The sequence below is a fragment of the Acinonyx jubatus genome, chromosome F2 (assembly GCF_027475565.1).
Source record: "Acinonyx jubatus isolate Ajub_Pintada_27869175 chromosome F2, VMU_Ajub_asm_v1.0, whole genome shotgun sequence".
NCBI lineage: Eukaryota > Metazoa > Chordata > Mammalia > Carnivora > Felidae > Acinonyx > Acinonyx jubatus.
The window spans coordinates 30,791,426-30,812,709 of record NC_069394.1 but is presented as its reverse complement, the minus strand read 5'-3'; the positions used below and the strand labels follow the sequence as shown (position 1 = coordinate 30,812,709).

Here is a 21,284-nt window from a genome sequence, read left to right as displayed (position 1 = left end):
CATTGGGGCACCTGGGTGACTCAGTCAGTTAAGCAGCCAACTTTGGCTCAGGTCATGATCTCATGGTTTTCGGGTTTGAGCCCCAGGTTGGGCTCCATACTGACAGCTTAGAGTCTGGAGCCTGCTTTGGGTTCTGTGTCTCCCTCTCTCTCTGCCCCTCCCCTGCTGGCTCTCTCTCTTTCTCAAAAATAAATTTAAAAAAACATTGTTTTTTTAAATAAAAAAATAATAAATAAATGTTAAAAAAATAAAAAAAAGAACTTCTTCCCTAAATACAGCTTATAAAATTATTCTTCTAGATATTTTCTGGAATTTTTAAAGTTTTGTCTTTCAGATTTCAGTTATGATTTAATCCATTTGGAATTGTTTTGTGCATATTGAGAGGCAGAGATCCATATCCACTTTCCCCACGTAGATATTTGTTTCAGTACAATGTACTGAATAGTAGTCCTTCCTTTTTCCATTTATCTACAGTGTATCTCTGTCCTGCACTCGTTTCCATGGATTTCATGTCATTTTTTAGCCCTCTATTCGGTTTCATTAGAAAATGTGTACAACATTCTTTTACTATCACTCTGTCTCATTCATTATAGCTTTCCCTCTAGCTAATTCTTCAGGAAGGTTTTACTTCTTGGCCCTTTTCAAATAAATTTAACATTCATCAAAGAAAAGTCCTATTAAATTTTAATTGGGTTTTATACAAATATATAGATTAAATAGAATTGAAATTAATGTCTGTAAGCTACTGTGTCATATTCCATAAGTGTGTTATATCTTTCCACTTATGTAGGCCTTCCTAAAAAAAAGTTTGATAAATTTGTCCAAAATAGTCTTATAGATCATTTAGTAGATTTATCCTAGGGGCTTTATATTTTGTTGTCTAATATTTTCTTTCTGGTATAAGAAAGTACATCGGACTTCTGTAATAATTGTGTATCATTCTTGCTAATATCTCCAATTAATTATTGTAATAATTTGTCCACTTAGAATTTTGGGTTTTCTGTGTGTACAAACTCAGAATCCAAAAAAAATATATATCATTTATTCTTTTCAAATCCTTGTGTATTTAATTTGTTTTATATTCTTGTGTAGCCCAATGATTTTTCTTTGTTACTAAAAAGTGTGTGTGTGTGTGTGTGTGTGTGTGTGTGTGTTTTGTTTGTTTGTTTGTTTGTTTTTGGTTTTGTTTGGTAATAATGTGAACCAAAATATCAAGGCTATAGTATTTGGAAGAAAAATTTGAATGACAGATCAAAGTTATCAAGTTATCGTAGGATTATTTAAAGTTCTTCTTTTTATATTTATATTTTTATGACAATTTTGGCACTTTTTAAATCTAGGAATTTATTTTACCTCAATTTCCAATATTTTGACTAAAAGTTGTTTTTAATATCTTGTGTCTTTGCTTCATCTTTAATTATGCCACCTCTAATTTATTATTATGAAAAAATGACCAGTTTTAAGGACTTTAAATTTTCAATATTATTTCTTCTTGGACACATAAGTACTAATATTTTAAAGGTTTATTTCTTGCTTTTCATTTCTAAAACTGGATTTGGATAGACAACTATGTGTATAAAGATGTTTGAAATTTGTTTTGAAATGATATATGGATTTATAAATTATACATAAAAAGTAGTAATTATATATAATTCTTGCTATATATATATATACGCGTGTATATATACATATATATATATACACTTTATTTATATTGGCAAGGAATATGTATTTGCAACAGTGAGTCCAGTGGTCTGCATATGTCTATTAAATCAGTCTTGCTAATTGTGTTCAAATTTGTTATAGTCTTAGCAATGTCTTTTATCTGCTTGCATATCAATCCTGAGAACGAAGTAATAAAAGTAGGGGTAAAAGGGGAGAAAATTCTGCACATTCTGTGGCTATTGAAAATGAATTGGAGGGGTCCTGGAGGGCTCAATTAGTTAAGCGTCAGACTTAGGCTCATAGTTTCGTCAGTGCAGAGCCTGCTTCTGATCCTCTGTCCCTTTCTCTCTAAAACAAATAAACATTAAAAAAAAATGAATTTGAACACATCATAAATGCCGTTCACAGATGGTGTCAGGTAAACCACAAGTGGAAAACTGTAATATTGCTTGGTAAATTTTGGTTCAGAATCTATTGGCTCAAGATGAAGTTGGGAAAGTTAGATCCAGATGGGCAGAGGAGTGTCAGGTTCAGCTGATGACATTTCCCAACACTTCCTTGAGCAAGCCATACATGTGTGTGCTTAGAGAGGAGCTCGTGGCTTTTCAAAGAAACCTATTTTGGGGGTAGACTTCCAGCTGGCGAAGCAAATAATAATTCACTCTCCACATGCTCAGCTAATGGACATTTTCAAGGCTTTCTGCACTCTGTCGTGCTCTGGAGTTAGGAACCTGGGCTTGAAGATTTGACTGTTGATGTGTGTGGCCATGTAACATATTCCTGGGCTTGTCTCATCTGTTTCTGGCAGAGCTCAGTTAGAAAGCTAGTCTCTAAATTCTAAAGGGAAAGCAATGCAAGAGCTAGCTTTAAGTGTTCTTTGGAGATTTTTTAAAAGGGCATTTATATGTAATTTTCTGTATTGGTAAAATACACATTTCAAATGTAAAAGGGGACATGGCTAAAATTGTCACTATTTATTGAGATTTTAGTCTAATTTTATGTAAACTTTAGAACATGCCCTGGGGTAGTATTTAGTCCTGATAAAAATGTATTTGACTGTTACTATCTAATTTAAAGGATGCCTAAAAAATATAAGCTAGAACAACAGGCTTCACTACACAATGAGTAAGCAATTTCTTTTTCTATTCTTAATTCATATTTCTTTTTTTTGTATACTTGTAGACAACATATAGCTGTCTTGTTTTTCTTTAAGTGTAGTTGCCACACAATGTTACATTGGTTTCAGGAGTACAACTTAGTGATTTGACAACTCTATACATTATGCTGTGTTCACCACAAGTATAGCTACCGTCTGTCCCATTATATTGCTATTACAATATCATTGGTTGTATTCCTTATGCTCTGCTTTTTATTTCCATGACTTACTCATTCCACAACTGGAAGCCTGTATCTCCACTCCCCTTCACCCATTTTTCTCAATTCCCCACTTCCCTCCCCTCTGAAGACCATCGGTTTGTTCTCTGTATTTACAGTTCTGATTCTGCATTTTGTTTATTAATTTTTTAGATGTCATTTATGAGTGGAATCATATGGTATTTGTCTTTCTCAGTCTGAGTTATTTCACCTAGTGCAACTCTCTAAGTCCATCCACGTTATCTCAAATGGCATGATCTCATTCTTTTTATGGCTGAGTAAACAATATTCCATTGTGTGTGTATACCACATTTTCCTTATCCATTCATCTATTGATAGATACTTAGGTTGCTTCCGTGTCTCAGCTATTGTAAAAATAATGCTTCAGTAAACATAGGGGTGCATATATCTTTTCAAGTTAGTGTTTTAGTTTTCCCTGGGTAAATACCCAATAGTGGAATTATTGGATCATATAATATTTCTATTTTTAATTTTTTGAGGGAACTCCATACTGTTTTCCACAGTGGCTGTACAATTTACATTCTCACTGATAGTGCACAAGGGTTCCTTTTTTTCCACATCCTTACCAACATTTGCTATTTCTCCTTGATTTTAGCCATTGTGACAGGTGTGAAGTGATCTCTCATTGTGGCTTTGATTTTGCCTGATTAGTAATGATAAACATCTTTTTGAGAATCTCTTAGACATTTGTAGGTCTTCTTTGGAAAAATGCCTTTTTAGATCCTCTGCTCCATTTTTAATTGGATTGGAGGTTTTTTGGTGTTGAGTTGTATAAATTCTTTATGTATTTTGGATATTACCCCCTTATTGGATATATCATTTGCAAATGTCTTCTCCTATTCAGCGGTTTGCCTTCTTGTTGTGTTGATGGTTTCCTTTGCTGTGCAGGGACTTTTTATTATTTCCTTGTTATCTAATATACAAATCTACATGCTGATGATCTTAAAGATGAATATTTTAAAACCCACTCACTGAAAACAGGATAGGAAAATTAACCAGTGCATGCTATATAATGCTGTCCAGAATGATTGGTGTTAATGTCCTCAAATATCACTTTTGCCATGTCTCATTTGAACCTCTGAAGTTTAGATCCATCTAATGCTCATAAAAGTATAAGCTTAGGCTTTTAGACTTGAGTTCTTAGCTGACAAATGACCTAAAACATGTGAAACAGCATTCTTTGATATGTGAGCTATGGAATATTAGCATCTAGGAATATTCACACATGTTAACTACTTGCAAAAATTTCAGGTTTTAAATAGCTTGGGGAAATTCTGGATTAAACATATCTAAATGGGATTCTTTATTGAAATTCTATAATGTTCTGAAATGTCCTATGGCTCTAGATAGCATTCAGGCAATATTTTTTCCAGTCCCTACTGTGTGCCAGGAACAGCATCATGTTTTGCTCAAAGAAATGTCAGCAAATCAGGCATGGTTTCTCACCTCACAGAGTTTTTAAAGTAATGGGAAGAGAGAGATTAATAAAGACATAAATATCTAGATTGCAATAAATTGTATTATGCTATGAAGAGAAAGAATAAGATTCCATAAACATCTTGATACCCATGAACAAGGGTATCAATTTAATTGGAGGATGGATTTAGGAAAGGAAGTGAGATTTAAGATGAAGCACAAATAAGAAAAATTAGCCAGATAAAGAGGGGCATTCCAGGCAGAGTGAACAGCAAATCCAAAGGCTTGAGGCAAAAGAAAATTTGCTACACAGGAGGAAGAAAAGGCCAATGTGGCCAGAGTACAGGAAATAAGAGGCCCAAGGTGAAGCAGAAGAAATAATGAAGGGTAGATTCACATGGAATCTTAGAGGCTGTACAAAAGATGATTTTTATTTTAAGTACAAAGGATTCTGATGAGGGAACTGGTGTTAAAATAGTATTTTCTTAAAGAAAAATATAGCATCATATTTACCTTTCCCCAACTGTATTTGACCACAGAAAACTTTTGATGAGAAATTTCCTGGTAGCGGTATCTTTGGAAAACATATTGCCAATACTTTTAGAAATCCCACCCTAACCAAGGATTGTATGCTCAGATTGTAAGTATCAGAAAACACTAAAAGAGACTTTGCCAGTTCAAATACATTTATCAGTATCAGAAACATTCAGAAGTAGGGTCACCAACATGGATGGATTTGGGGCTCAAATGTTAAGAGGACTCAGTTTCTCTATCTATCTTCATCTATCAGACCTTCCTGTCCCTGTTTCGGTTGTATTCTGAGGCCCAATAAAATGACCTCAGAAGCTGCAAGATTTTCCACTGTGGTGGCAAGGTGGCTGAATCATCTCCTTACATTCTCCCAGACTGCATACTAGTGGAAAAGGAGCCTCTTTCACAACATTCCCCTGAAATCCACTGCCTCTCGCTACCTCTCCCTGAAATGCTCCTCTGGGAACCAATGACCAGAGTAACCCTCGTAATATGATATGTGCACAGTTTAGGCCTAGGTAATCTGCAGCCTTGACTATTTGGATTCCCAGACATAAATCTAGTATGGATACTATGGGAAGGGACAATGCTGGGGAGGCGAAGAGCAAAACCCCAGTATGGATTTTTTTTTAATTTATTGTTTTCAATTATGTGGATATAATCATGGTTAAAATAATCATGTTCTATTTCTTGTTAAAAGTACAAAAAGGAAATGCAATCAAGTGTCTAAAAGAGCATGGAAAAAATGTGCTGTTTGTTGTTTCTGGGTGGTTATAAAAAGTAGAAAAATTATGGAATAATGAAATAGGATACTTCTGTTATTACTACTACTGACAATTCACCACTATGACTTGTTTATTTATTTTTCTTTTTGGTCCTTTCCATCTACATGAAAATTATTCTACCTAGACTAGTAAATTATTCAATAAATAATGTCATGTACTTCATTTAAATTATTGTCTGTAGCCCTTCCATTGTGTGCTTCTAAGAACTATACCTTTCACTATAAGCACGTTCTTATATGTGTATGCATACACACACACACACACACACACTCACACACTCATATATAATATATACGTGTGTACCGATAATATACATGCCTTTACAAAAATATAAATCTTGAGGATCATAAAAGATGATTTTATGGTTAGATTCTTTAATCAAAATGTTCTCTAGAGTACTTTTAAGATAGTAATAACTATTGGAATTTATAAGAGGCAGTCCAACTCCTGAGCATGTAAAATAAATTTTAGGAGTATAAAAGGGAAAAAATGCTCTTCTATGAGAAGATAATATGGCCTGAGTGATCAAAATAGACTGAGATAAACTGTGGAGCCTGCATAAAAACTACAGGTCACAGAAAAGCTATGACCCTTACGACATCAACTAGAAACATATTTTTAGTCTTACAGATGGTGGTTAACACTTCTGGTCATTTATACTTTGTTCCTCATTTTATGACTATCGTCTAAAAATAGTTGGGGCCATAACGGGGCAGGAATTGTCAAAGAGAGCCTTATGGATGAAATGAGACTTTGGGGGATTTTTTTAAAAGGAGGTCCTAGAAGTGCGTGGTAGAGAATCCCAGTAGGAAGTCAAATAGAGAGGAAAAGAGTTTGGCAAATACTATCTAACTGTTCCCACATCAGTAACAGGTTCTATTTCCTTCACATCCCAAGAATGATCCCATAAAAAACTCTTAAGCATTTTCAGACTATTAGACAATCAAGGCTAGATTATACTTTCTGATTTCATTCTGGGTATTTGTGTTCCTCTAAATTCTCCTCTCATCCTAGAGAAAGAATAGAACTAAACTGCCTTCAGAAGTGAAGAGAAAGGCAAATAGGCTTTTTAAAGTCCTTTTGAATTTGGTGCTTAGGTACAGCAGTTTGAAAGCAGGTGGGTTTTAAGCATAAATACTATATAAATGTACTTTTATACCTAGAAGTCAGTGAGTATTAAAATAGTATATAATATATCCATCAGTTGTCCTGTGACATTTCTTTTTTTGGTTGATGTACTCTTGTAAAAGTCCAAATTTACAAGAGTTTATCCCTGAAATCCAAAATTTGCAAATGTTAATTCCTAAATCTTTAGATTTAGGAATCTAAAGTATCTTTAGACTTTGTAAGTAAAGGGATTAATTAAAAACAATTGTCACATGGCTCCATGAAGTAAATGAAGCATCTTTGCAAATTCTATAAGAATTATTTTATTAATGTAACTTTTGTAATTATTTCCTAAATTATACATTATGCATGATATTCTGCTAATATAATGCAATGCTTGTAAGAATTAAGATATTAATTCAAATTACACATATAAATAAGGGTCTATTTTCTAAGTGATTTCTGAAAAATTAAGTATTATGCCATGTTGGCTTAGTCAGTAGAGCATACAACTTTTGATCTCAGGGTGGTGAGTTCAAGCCCCATGCTGGGAGTAGAGATTACTTAAAAAAGTTTAAAAATTCAAATGATAGATTCTTGCATTCATATATGAAAGAACACTGCCATATATATATGTTCATCAAATTAAATTATGCTAAGGTGTTACATTAGTGTAAAAATGTTTTTTAACAGACACTAGCATATTAAAACTTTGACAATGCCATATACCATAAATAATCAGATATTATTAGCTAATATCAGTGCTAATTTTTTTAGGGAAGATTTTCCCATTAGGCTAATATCCATGAATCTAGTTGTTTAGAAACATGGCATTTTTTTAGCTTTATTGAGGTATAATTAACAAATAGGCATTGTATATATTTTTGAAGGAGATACAGAGTGCAAGCAGGGGAGGGGCAGAGAGAGAGGGAGACACAGAATCCAAAGCAGGCTCCAGGCTCCAAGCTGTCAGAACAGAGCCTGACACAGGGCTCAAACCCACGGACCACAAGATCATGACCTGAGCAGAAGTTGGACGCTTAACAGACTGAGCCACCCAGGCACCCCCTTGATGTTTTGATATATGTATGTATTGTGAAATTAACACTACACTCAAGCAATTAGTATATCCATTACCTCACACATTTACCTTTTTCTTCCTTTCTTTCTTCTGTGGTGAGAACATGTAAGTTCTACTCTCTTAGCAAATTTTAAGTATACAATACAGTTATTGTTTATTATAGTCATCATGTGGTATCTTATAAGAAGAAAACAACAGCAATGTTTTGTTTAGTATCCCATTTTACATTGAACACATACATGAAGATGTTAATCTGCCACATTATATTGTTTACCTACTTCTAGATTCTACATATAAGTGAGATCACACAGTCCTTGTCTTTCTCTGACTTATTTCATTTAGCATAATGCCCTCAAGGTCCATCTATGTTGTCATAAGTGCCACATTATTTTGTAAAACATGCAAACTAGGAGGGGATTATGATGAAAGCTGACTTATATGATGGCTAAATTCACATTAAAGTAAAACTCAAGAACTCCAATTTTTTCTCTTAATTTATGTGGTAACGTAGGTAGCCTCTTAAAAACATAGGCTGGGGGCTAGAACATTCCCTTTAGTTCATCTTCCTTGGCTTCACAAAGAGGTGAAACAGAAAAGGTGTATCCTTGTCCAGGTTACCTCCTCTACCTTTTAAGATTCTATATGGCATGTTCTATTCAGCTTTCTTCACAATTTCTGTCCCAGCCTGGGCTCTGTCTTCTAATTTCTATCAGCCACGATATAACTAATTCCTCCTACTTTCAGTAAAACACCTTTTCTACACACATGGCATGGAAATGGGCTTACCCACCCATCATCCAGTTCCCAGAGTCCCCAAACTAGCTGTCTTGGTGTGAAATCAAAGGAAACTCAGCAAAGATTGAACAGTGAACTTTGCTTTCAGGGTTGTCACCCCCATCCAGTCTCCAAATGCACTAAATCATGCTACCTTATCACAAAAAAAAATCACAAAACCCCAAGGTAAATTTTATTATTTCTAAGTGCTGATGTTTTTTCTCTTCAGGATCTACATTGCTCATTTCTTCCTCTCCACCTTCATTAATTAAAGTGTGCTTATCTCCCATATTGATTACTATAGTTTACTTTTTAAAAATTCAAATTCTGGTATCAGCCCATTAAATTTAATTATCAGTCTTTTCATTTTGGAAAACACAACATCCTCCATTTTGGAATCTTGCACTGTTTCCAATTACCCTTTTCAATAAATTCTATTTTTCTAAAATTATGATGGATACACTAAAGAGTGCTTTTATGAGATATAGCTTTGTAAAAGAAGTTTTTACAAAGAATTGGTTAGGATTCTTCCTGCTGTGACAGATAAAAATAATTAAAATTGTCTTAAGTGTAAAAAAAAAAACTTCTTGCATGGCTAGATCAAGGGGCTCAAATAATAGCAACTGAACTCCATCTTATTCTATTCTTGTTTCACTTTGGCTTTCTTCTGTCTTAGCTCAAGTCTCAGAAAGACTCTCTTCTTGGCAGTTGCTACCAACTTCAACTTACAATTTATCTTTTCAACATTCTACTCAATGATTCCAACAGATATCTTAAAATTGAGTTTGACTGGCTGCTATTGGGACACATGCTTATTCTTGAGCCCATCACCATGGCCAGGCAACATCAGTACTCTAATTGGCTATATCTTGGTTACATGCCACCCCTTGGATCCAAGGATAGAGACATCTTCTATAGAACCTCATGCACTGCAGTAGAAAAGAGGCAGCTTTTAAAAAATTAGACTATTATTCTGCTAATTCAAAAACAATAAATATGAACTATATATGAGAGGAGGAAAAAGATACAGGTATTGTGTCAATAGGAAGTAGTATATGTAAAGTATAAATAAATAATCATGAAGCTCAGTACATCATGACATAAATATATCTGACCTTAGACAGTCATCATAGGGTAATCCTTATTTTTTTCAAATACATGATATTTAGGCTTATTTGGAGAATCACCAAAAAGTAGATGAAAGGAGGGCCATTAGGCCCTCTCTACAAGTGTTCTTTTTTTTCCCCTTCAGGAAACTTTCACTGATCTTTTTCTGCCTAGAAATGGGCAAAAGTGGCAAAATATCTCAAAGGCACAGGCAAAGTCATAATAAGTCCCAAACTGTCATCAAACTCTTTATTATTATATATTTTTTGGCTGTCTCCACCTGTAAATATCTTTCAAAAGTGTCATTAATGGGATATTTAGCTTCTTAATATTATGCACTAATAATAAGGAACTTATGAAGGAAAAATGAATAGCAAAGATAAATGATAACAATCTGTAATTTAAATCTCCTTCAGGTAAGATTGTTGCCCCTAAACTAAAAGCAAGTGAAATTCACAGTCATGTGCAGCATCTGCTTTTTCTGAAGTCAGATACAATCAGCAAAGTTATAATCAGGGTGGACTGGTAAAGGCACCTACTCTTATTGAAGAACAGTGCTCCAGATCCAGACACAACTATATCCTGTGGAGAAAGACCTGGATCATGAGTGGTGATGGTGAAAAAGAAATATCCAACTTAGTTTAGGAAGAAAATTAGTCTGTAAGTCTAGAAACCTGGCTTCTGATCCTGATTTATTAATTGGCTATGTGATATTAGCTAAGGACTTTGTCTATCTTGGCTTCAGTTTTCTCATTTTTAAAACGCGCGCGCGCGCGCGTGTGTGTGTGTGTGTGTGTGTGTGTGATTTCTGTGTTCTAAATTTACTTCTAAGTGCCAAAATCCTATAATCCATTAGGATGAGGAGAGATAAAGGTACACGGACCAGATAAGCACTTTTGAGAACCTATAGGTTGTATCAGTGGCAGTTGCTGTGTTGCTAAAAACATATAGCAGAAGGGTTCCACGCCTGGAAATAGAATGGCATCAACAACAATGGCAGCCAGGATGACCAAGAATGACTCAGGGAGAAGGGAGCTCTCCCTCCCCAATACATTTATCCCAACATGAGCAGAGACAGAGGGACAGGGTTGGAGAACACTGGTGATTTTCATAGCCACCTGTGAAACTCCTTTCCTAGAAACTAAATTAATTGTTCCTTCCTACAACTAATCCCTTCCACCAACAGGATTATAACAAAGAGGAACCTGTCTTCAGTTACTGGACCAGCTATGGGCTCATGAGCCAAACTGGACTAGCAGAGCTTTCCCTCAGAGATTTGGATATGGAATGTAAAGAGGTAAGTAATTTTCCCTTCTTGAATGGCTGACCTTATAACCCTTGGGAGATGTTAATGGTCATAGCATCCACCACATGGCCAAGATAGGGGGAATCAACTAGAGAGGAAGAGAGAAGGATCAAGTGGAGATTCAGAAATGTAAATAGATGAGGGACAGAGAGATTCCTGCTAGCTGTGAAGTTCCTCTTCTAATTCTTCCTGAGACCCAGTGGCATTCTTGTCCTGGGGTTCTGTGAGACACCCCAGTATTATTTTAAATTACTATTAAAAATTGTTTTTTCCCCCTAATTTGAATTAGTTCTGACTCTTACCAGCTTGGGAGGTGGAGCTAAATATGTGTTTGCGGGGCGCCTGGGTGGCGCAGTCGGTTAAGCGTCCGACTTCAGCCAGGTCACGATCTCACGGTCCGTGAGTTCGAGCCCCGCATCAGGCTTTGATGGCTCGGAGCCTGGAGCCTGTTTCCGATTCTGTGTCTCCCTCTCTCTCTGCCCCTCCCCCGTTCATGCTCTGTCTCTCTCTGTCCCAAAATTAAATAAAAAACGTTGAAAAAAATTTAAATATGTGTTTGATTGTAAGTTAAGCTTTTAATATTTCCAGTAACTAGTGGGTTTTTCTATTGATGAATTACTAGATATTAGGCATTAAGTATAGATTATCTTCTTTAATGTCCCTAAATTCTTTGAAGTAGGCAATATTATACCCTTTGAATAGATGAATAAACTGAGGGTTAGAAGATATTTCTAACTCACCCTAAGTTAGGCAGCTATTAAGTGGCAAGACTGCTTTCAAAGAGACTTTCATTAGTTGGATTCTAATTCCAATCAGTTTAGCCTCCAGCTCTTGCTTTTAACAATTATTTCATAAGATTAGGTAAGATGTGGGTTGCTAGTGGGAAATCTGAGATAGAGAAATTGTATGAAGTACTAATTTTCCTAATTCTTTCTAATTTCCCAGGAAAGGAAATCAATATGGTTTTGAATCAGGAATGGAGATATGAGGAGAAAATGGTCAGTGTTTAGGGAAGCCTGGTATCAAAGTTTATCTTGTTATGTCAGATTCTGTAATTCTAAAAATTGTAGACTTCATGGAACTGTTAAGGAAAGGAAATTATGTAAGAGTTAGTCAGTTAGAAGGGAAGCCTGTGCACCATTGGCTGGTATTTACCAGTGCAAGAGGTCAAAAGCTACCACTTCAAGTATTAATGTGGATTCTCCCTCAGTGAATTTCTCCCAGGCTGTAGGACCTTATAATTTTTTTCAAGTCCAGCAATGTTGCCTTCATAAGTATTTTTAATCACAAACATTCAGTTGGCCACAAACACATTCCTGTACAATTCCTTCATCTGTGTCTTCTAAAGAGTGAACTGAACTGTTAACTTACTTTTAAACAAAACTGAATAGTTGAAATGTCTGACTGCTTCCTATCAGTATAAAAATATGAATTTGTACAACAGCTGCAACTCATTTCAGTAGGATTAAGTTTTACCCAAAGAAGGACAAAAAAAAAAGTTGTCTGTAACAAGGGAAGACTAATGTTCTCAATGGGAAGAAATGAATATACCCACAGCTTTTTAATGTTGGTTAACATAAAAATGGCTTTGAAGATTAAATGAGAAACATCCTTTCTATTATTATTAATCATATTTCCTGATGATTAGTAGTGTCAGATCATAAAAATTGTAAAATTATTAGGGAGTAGGATTTGAAGTACACTGCACAAGTTCAATAGCAGTAACTATAAAGTAGCTGATCAAACTTTATAAAATGTCATGCTGCTTCATAAGGAATGATAAAAATATGCCTTTGAGGTCTTTCTTCACTGAGAGCCTTTGCAGTCTTTCTCCATGAATGAACTAATTGGTATCTTTTCAACCGACCAAAGTTATATGACAATATTAAATAGATGTAAAATATTTTATAAGCGCTCATAATTCACCACTGCAAATTAATAATTCCCAAGCATGCATGGTGCTGTAGCAATTAAAGGAGTGAGGCTGGACCTCTCGTGGCTAATGTCTGGGCTGAGTCACAGATTCCATGGTCGATACTTACTTTTTAAAGTCATATCTTGGCATTCTCAGCTCACCTAGAGATGATCAGTTTCTTAGTAGCCAACTTGTTTATCAAATCATTCAATAAGTCATTCAGGAAGCAAGGCACAGAGGCCGAAAGAAATGAATCAAGAACCAGGTGCCAGGTGTGAACCTTACTCAGCTCTTCCACTTGGGCATATGGCTTACCCATCATGTAGCTTAGCTTCATGGTTGGTCAAATGGAAATAATTCTAATTCCAACCTCATGGGATTCTTATGAAAATTAGAAAAAAATAAATAATTATAAAATCTCTAGGACAGTGCCTGGTATATAGCAAGCACTATGTAATTGTTGAGCATAAAAATGAAATTCATTGATTACTCCAGCAGTATTTATTAGATGCCTTCCAAAGGTCAGGCACTATGGGTTGCTTAAGACTGATAAGGTACCTGTCCTCATGGAGTTTACATTCTAGTTGGAGGAGCGAGAAAATAAAAAAGTAAACAACTAAATAGACAAGTCTATTTCAGATACAGATTATTTTCATGAAAAAAATAAAATAAACTGGGTGCTGAAGTAAGATTTGAGGTGGGGAGATGGGGGACAGATTTGGTCAGAGAATCTTTCTTTAATATTTGAGCCAGGACCTGAAGGATGAGGAGTGAGCCATGTGAAGCACAGAGAGGAGAGCCAGAAGCATGAGGAGGACAACTTAGTACATGTGGACTTTCATTAGAAAAGGTTAAGAGCACAGGAAGAAGTTGGACAGTCAGGCAAAATGCTGACAATATATCACCTGGCAGGTCATGCTAAGGAGTTTCAATTTGATTTTTACTTTTAAAGAGAATTTATTTCCATTATGGCTCTTTTCATTTCAAGTGAATAAATTTCACTTAAACAATAGAAAAAATATTGCCTACAATCAAGATATATTCAAGGGATAAATCTGATCCAGGCAGAATTGGATCTTCAAGACCTTCAATAATGACTTCAGGAGACTGTTTCTCCATTTCTTTCTTTCTCTGCTTGGGTTCCTCTCTCAGGCAAGGTTTTTGCCTTAACACGGAAGATGGCCATTAGCATCTCCCCTACCAACATCTGCTTTTCAGTAACTGTAATGAAAATACCTCAAGATAACTCACTGTTCTGGATTGTCATGAACTCATTTTGGAACCAATCACTTTGACTCCGATCTGCTGTGCCTGAGTGACTTTCCTACCTCTAGAGCCAGGGGGTGGGTCAGTCTCGGAGAGAGAGAATGAAGACGAAGGCTTTCACAAAGGAAAATTAATGTGCCCTTAGCAGAATAAGAATGTGATGGTAAGGTAAACACGGAGGTAAGCAGGTAAACACAGAAGACCTCTGTCAGATATTTGACTGATGTCACTAAAATGTATATCATCTCTATTCTTTATGTTTTGGCATCTATCTCCGCTGGTATCTGGGGTGAAGTCAAGTTCCCATCTGTTGCTGCAGGTGCAGGGCCATGCATACTGCATCCTTTTAGCTCCTAAGAGAAGTTGACCTCCTCTGGGACACTTCTGTACCTTTCGGAGGACCAGAAAAAACTTTCTGATTCTCTCTGATCCCACAAAAACTTGGAGAAGGCACAGCCAGCCCTTCTGCCTAGACACTGTAGTGCTGTCTACACTTCAGCTACAACCGCCCCTGGTGTCAGGGTCACAAGAAGGTTTCATGCCTCCATAGGCTCCTTCAGAGCCTGGGAATATATGATCTGCCCTGTGATCTTACTAAACCTCTGCTGAAACTGGGACAATATGGAGAAGATGGCATGAAGTGCTCAGCACAGAACTACCCAACCTGTGTTCTTACTGCTTTTTGCATGCTTTGCTTTTCCTGCCTCAGTCCTGATTTCTCAAAGCAAATTTAGGGTAAAAACAAACAAACACAACAACGACAACCTGGCTCTCACATACATTCTTTTCAACTCTATCGGTTATATACATCAGTTTGAATTTCATTAATAAAAGTCAGGGTTTGGGAACTCAAAAATCCTTTATCACACCCTATACCCTTTGCTTAGCATTTTTTAAAAAGTTTATTCCTTTATTTTGAGAGAGAGAGAGAGAGAACGAGTCAGGGAGGAGCAGAGAGAGAGGGAGACACAATCCCAAGCAGGCTCCACACCATCAGCACAGAGCCAGATGTGGGGCTCCAACCCATGAACTGTGAGATCACAACCTGAGCCAAAATCAACAGTTGGATGCTTAACTGACTGAGCCACCCAGGCGCCCTAACATTTTTACAAGTTTCCTTTTGTTCTTTGAGAATTGACTTCTCTTTTCCCTGTTGAGTGTGACTTCCCTTTCCCAAGGCAGTGAGCCTAATCCATACGTGTGGATGTCTGAATGCTCTTCTATTAATAAAACCACTGTGTGTGTGCTCCAAATCCGTTGTCAGTCTTCCTGGGAGAGAGATGGATGTACATGGACTGGGTTAGTGTTTCTGAACCCCGTTTTCCAGGTGACTACTTACCTTGTTTATATCTTTCCTAAGAATTTCCAAGATCTCTTCCAATAAACAATATAAAATTCAGGTTTTGAATGTAAGCTACAAAAATGTACTGTGGCTATTTTAAGCAAAAGGGTTTACTTGGATCACATCTAGGGCTCACAGATGGAACAGCATACAGCAAGAATTTAGGTAGCTTGTCAATCCTACAGTGGGAAAGAATAACTTCTGGCGATGACTCATATCTTTGCATCATTTACTCAGGTCCAGGGAGAGAGTATCTCATTGGCCTGGCTTAGATCACATTACACCCACTGCATGCACAGGGCCGTGGAGAGGGTTTATCGCTTCCCTGTGACTCTTTAATAGAAAGCAGAAGCTACTTCCCACCAAGATTATACACAATGGGGAAAGGACAACTCCTAGAATGGAAATCAAGATGCGATGAAGAATGAGAACTAGGGTGCCTGGGTGGCTAAGTTGGTTAAGCGTCCAACTCTTGATCTTGGCTCAGGTCATGATCTCACAGTTCATGGGATCAAGCCCCACATCGGGCTCTGCATGAGCCTGCTTGGGATTCTCTCTCTGTCTCTCTCTCTCTCTCTCTTTCTTTCTCTCTGCCCCTCTCTGGCTTGCAAGCACACATGCTCTATCTCTTTCTGTCTCTCAAAATAAGTACACAAACTTAAAAAAAACAAACAAACAAGAATGAGAAGAACTCCTGGTCAGGTACAATAACTAGGCTGTCTGCCCCAACTCTATGATTCTATATTTTATATATGCTATTACCTAGGGCTAGAGATATCATTAAGGTACTATTAGAGAATACTACTATAGCCTGTTTCTAAAGATCAAAAACAGAAGAACAATCTTTATCCAAATCCTTCCATCCAGAAAGAATTTCTTAGACAATTTACTTTATTCCTCTTCCTATGCAAAGCTTTAGTTGTGCTATATTATTTGCATAGGGGAAGAGAACACAGCATTGATATTCAGCTCCTTTGCTGAACTGGACAATTCCTTTCTACTAACAAATAGAAAATAAATGAACATAAGAAACCTAGTTTAGAGAGAAGTCAAGGGATATAGAAAGGGGAGGGTAAGAGAAGGAGAGAGTGTGGGGTGTGAGAAGGAAAGGAAAAGAATTCCATTGACAACAATGCTTCAGCAGCAGCTTTAAGAGGAAGACAACACATGAATCATTATCATTAACTGAAGGAATCTCTTTTGTTTTTCCTCATCCTACTTCATGCCTCCCTCCTTCCCTGATTTGCCTCTCTCTACCTCTCTCTCTTCAATTTTATTTTGAGACCAGTACCCACTCTCTGGTATCTGCTATTGGCAAAAGACTCATGAGGTAACTTCTGCAATCTTAACTATACTCTGATGGAAACGATTACCACAAAATGACGATTTAACAATTCAACTAAAAATAAAAATACCACATAGGGATTTCTGGGACTTTTTTTTCTCTTTCCTCTAAAACTTCTGGAGTCACCTTTAATTTGTTCATTGGAGTCAGTTTGTAAGTATTTCCCATACACAGCTGACTTACAGCTTTGGCTTTTTGTCATGGTAGTGTGGAAAAATATAGTTTAGTGTAAATTTAAACTACAGTTCTATGTAAACTTGCCCACAAATGCATTTCCACTAAATCTGGACAGCCTATACCCAATGGTGAGAAACATGTAGAACTCTGTTTCCCTAGCTTTAATGATTTTTTAAACAGAAGATTCCTTTAGATCGTAATTGGATGTAGACCAACAAATTCATTCACCCAGCTCAGTGAATATCAGATAGTTATGGCATTGGATTGGCTACATGTTTTTGATAGGATAAGTTGTATGGCTTCTTGTGATTCAAGTTGTATGACTTTTAATAAAAATAAAAGTAATCACTATTATCATTTATAATTATTGAATACTATCTTCTAGCAACTTCACTCAGTACTTTAAATGTGGTGTTTCATTTAATTCTTATGACTACCTTATGAGATTATACATTATGATATGTACTGACATGTGTATTATCATTGTTATTTTATAGGTCTCATAAACAGCTTATAAGTGGTGGGCCAAGCCTACCAATCAAAGCATGCTTATTCAAGATCCCATTAGGCAATGCATAATCTTGAAAGTGATGAACTGGAATGTTAATTTGGGTAAGGGATGCTTTATCAAATTTAGCTTTGTAACCAGAATGTAAACTCATGAGACTGATGATAGCACTCCAATATATAATGAGTTGTTTTGTTGGAGGAAAGACTTTTGCTAAGTTCACCAAGACACTCTTAGTGTATGATTGTTTTACTTTCTTCACAGTGCTTTTCCAGTTTGAATGTAAGTTGAAGTGAGCAAGGATTTAGCCTATATTTTTATAGCTATTTTCAGAGCATCTTAAAGACTGACCCATGAGAAGTGTTCAGTGAATATTAATTGGATGTTTAAGTTACATATTATATCTCAGCCATAAAAATAAGCACTGCATCAGATATCCAGATGAAATGAAAATCAGGCCACGGTCCCCTGGGTACTATAATCTGATTTCCAAGTTCTTTCCTTGATATATTTATTTGTATATTTGTGGACATTGTATCTATGTGTGTGTTTGTGTACTAATGGAGGATTAATGAACTTCTTCTTCTTTTTTTTTTTTTACCTTGGTATATCATACTGGTCTTGTTGCTGTTCCTTCACAGTTAGGTGGTTTTCCATCTTCCCTCCCTCCTCCCAGTCTAGCTACACAGTGCATCCTTGAACCATTACCTTACAGCAGCACTACGCTTATTCCCCATCCCTAACACCATTCATTCACAGGGTCAAAGTTCTGGTCCACAAACCCTTCCCTCTAGGAAGTTCAATGCCTGTGAAAGAACTTGCAATAAACCAGACCCACTAGGATGGTCAGGTCCAGTAAGATGACGATGGAAAGTAGCAGCTTGTTGGTTGTCAATTTTCTGGACATTGAACGGAGAATCTTTCGGCTTTTGCTCAAGTTTTCACTTGTGTTTACAAGCCTACTCTTAGTACGTTCCAATGGATCACATTGCTCACCCAGCTCTTCTATGATTTCTGAGCCAATCTGGTCAGTCTCTGTGGCAATCCGATAAGAACACTATACTCTGGGTGGCCTGGTTCAGGCTGTCAGTGCCTTGCAGAAGCAATGCCCTTTGAGACTGTAGCTGATTCATATGCTCATTCTCTACAGCGTATGTACCATATTTCATGTCTCCTCGGCCCCCAGGTGTGGCTGTCAAAGGTGTGCTTCTCACTTCCCGATGGAGTTTAGCAAGGTCTTTCCGGTAGGTTCCAAGCTTAGACATCATAGGGTTACAGAAAGACAGAGGTGCATAATGTCGTTCCTCTTCCATCTCTGCCAACATTTCATTTGCTTCCTGTTGCTTTTCATCAAAATCTCTGATCAGCTTTTTCTTTTCTTCTGCCCCTGCTGTCTCCAGGAGCTGCTCTGGCACCCCTTGCAGGTCTTCATGGAGGCAGTGGAAGATCTGGTAAAGTTTCTCGAAATGCTCCGAGAAGGCAGCAGAGGTGGCCATGGTGCAGGCCACACTCAAGCATCGCCCACCGAGATTTTGGGCACTGGGCCCGCTCCTATCCCGGCGGTCAGCCACGCAGTCTCGCAGGTATCATCGCTGGAGATGAGGTGCTTCCGGGCCACAGCAGGGTCCTCTGAACTTCTATATCTGTGGAGAATACTCAGAGTATTTCTTCCAGCCTTAGTAGCATGAGTCTGAAAATGTGTCACAGACAAATATTTGAAGCCTGAATTGCCTTTGAATATTATTTAAAAGGACAACATGTTAAGGTAATTAAAAATATGAACCTTTAGTCTAGCAGCCTGGGTTAAAATCTCTGTAAATTCTAATTTTATAATTACTTATTATATTATGATTCTCATATGAGCATTAGAAAATTCTTTCCTTGGATTACTATGCTAATATGCTTTGTATCTTTTTCTGTCTTATTGTACTGGCTAATATGCTGGCTAAAATGCTAATATGCTTTGTATCTTTTTCTGTCTTATTGTATTGGCTAGATCCTCCAGCTACTGTTGCATAGAAGCAGTAATAGCTAGAATCTTTGTCCTGTTCTTGAGTTCAAAGGGAGTGTTTTAAAATAAATTATAAGCGTTACTGTATATTTTTTGTTAGATTTTCATTACTACTTGTGCCGGTTAGCAATTCCTTTTTTCTCAGCTCTAAGCGTACACTTTTTTGCCTGCTCTGTGAAAATGGAGATGGGTCCTTTAAATATTTTTCCTTTGACAATGGTCATGAGTTAAACCTTAACAGTACAGGGCTTTAGAGAGAGATAAGGCAGGAGGTTATCCTTCCTGGCCCTCTTTTCTATCTCCTTGAGCAGCTGTTGTGAAATCTCTTTTCATTCTCTCTGCCTTTGCCTTAGATCTCCACCATCTTTAATTTGGGTTCTAACAAAGGATTCTGTCTGGGCTTACCCAAATTGTTTCTTCCCTTAGCCATATAGCTATTCAAGTTAACATCCTAAACTTTTTAAAAAATATATTTATTTATTTTTGAGAGACAGAGCGAGACAGAGCACAAGTGGGGGATGGGCAAAGAGAGGTTGGGGGGTGGGGAGGGAGGGAAACAGAATCCAAAGCAGGCTCCAGGCTCTGAGCTGTCAGCACAGAGCCCAACGCAGACTGCAAGATCATGACTTGAGCCGACGTCCAATGTTTAACTGACTGAGCCACCCAGGAGCCCCTCAAGTTAACATTCTAAAACAATATCTTCAGACAGTCTACTGTTCTCTAACATGATGATATTCTTGAAAATTTACCAAAGTCAAATATGTGCAAGCCACCAATGGAATTATGTATTATAAGGAAAATCTCTCCCTAGAGGACTAAAAATTCATCCCAAATTCCTAATTACAGTTCACCTTCTAGAAAGGGTTGCTATAATTTTATAACTAACATATCATGCATGTCCTTTCACTTTGTTTTTTTCCTTCCTAATTATGAATGTAGTCAATAAGCTTAGGTTTAGCCTAATGAGTCCCATCTTTATCTCAAGTTTATTAAGTTGATGAGATCTTTGCTCGTTGTCTCTAATCCTAGAACTTTTTTGCGGTAATATTTGCATGTAAAGTAAGAAGTGAAAGGCAATAAAACTACAATTTTGTTTAAATTTATGTGCTAAGATGCTGACATGAATTCAGTGAGCAAGCACTACCATCAAAAGGTAACATACCAGATGGGGTACAAACATACATTTAGAACATGAAAAAGCAACTTTAGGGTTTTCGAACATACTGTCTGAAAGTGAGTGTTGTTTAAAAATATTAAAATGGTCAAGGGCTCTATTTACAAAAACTCTTGGTGTTTCTTCCTTCCCTTAAAAAGACATCTAAACTTTTAAGCATGCTATTCCATATCACCTAAAATCCCAGCTTATTTTCAAGCTAGAGCACTCACTGTTTCCCCTCTTCTGTTACTCTGTGCGCCCTCACCATTCTCGCGTGTGCTTGGTGTTCATGCTATTTCTATAGTCATGTCTTGCTGCCAATCTGGCTGTACCGTCTCATCTTCTCTTTCAAAGTCACACTAATTTTTCCAAACCTCTTGGACACACTAACTCTGAC

General features: G+C 36.8%; 1 pseudogene; it reads right to left on the bottom strand.

Annotated features, from left to right (window-relative positions):
• Positions 1-15,364: 15,364 nt before the first annotated feature.
• On the bottom strand, positions 15,365-19,400 carry LOC128312787 (vesicle transport through interaction with t-SNAREs homolog 1B-like; annotated as a pseudogene).
• Positions 19,401-21,284: the final 1,884 nt, after the last annotated feature.